The sequence below is a fragment of the Carlito syrichta genome, unplaced genomic scaffold, assembly GCF_000164805.1.
Source record: "Carlito syrichta isolate Samal-C Ts95f unplaced genomic scaffold, Tarsius_syrichta-2.0.1 Scaffold302395, whole genome shotgun sequence".
NCBI classification, from domain to species: Eukaryota; Metazoa; Chordata; class Mammalia; order Primates; family Tarsiidae; genus Carlito; species Carlito syrichta.
Window position 1 is genome coordinate 62858 of NW_007246491.1, and position 453 is coordinate 63310.

General features: G+C 66.9%; 1 protein-coding gene across 1 annotated transcript in view; it reads left to right on the forward strand.

Annotated features, from left to right (window-relative positions):
- Positions 1 to 453, forward strand: part of RARRES2 (retinoic acid receptor responder 2) — a 2979-nt gene continuing 2526 nt past the window's right edge. The window contains exon 1 of the mRNA XM_008056543.1: positions 1 to 77. The gene's annotated coding sequence lies outside the window, so the exon portion shown is untranslated. The remainder of the gene's footprint in view (positions 78 to 453) is intronic.

Genomic DNA, 453 nt, shown 5'->3' on the forward strand with positions numbered 1-453 from the left:
CGGGAAGAGACGGGTAGCCCGGGCCAAGGTCTCCGCCGCAGGACGGTTAGCCGAGACCCCGGGGCACAGGGAAGGAGGTGAGGAGGGGAGAGCGGGCGGGAGGCGGCTGGACGGCAGGCGAGCGGGCGGCTGAGGGCGAAACGTGCACAGCCTTTGCTTTTAGGCTACTGCCTTGGTCTTTCCTCCCTGAGGGGGCCTCGGGATCCACATGTGCGGCTTGATGGTCCCACGACCACCTGTACCGGCAAGGTTCACAGGGAGGGTCGCCCCTCGGGCGACCCCAATCGTGCCTGAAGGGGCGGGAGAAGGGTAGTGGGAAAGGCCCCAGAAAAAAGGCGAGGGGGGAGGCTCTCTCCTCAAGCTGGAAAGCCAAGGGGGCTGGACTGGGCGAGCCCCCATTTCTGGGGACGGTCGGGCTGAGCGCCAGCGCTGGGAGGGTTAAGCATCCTGTAG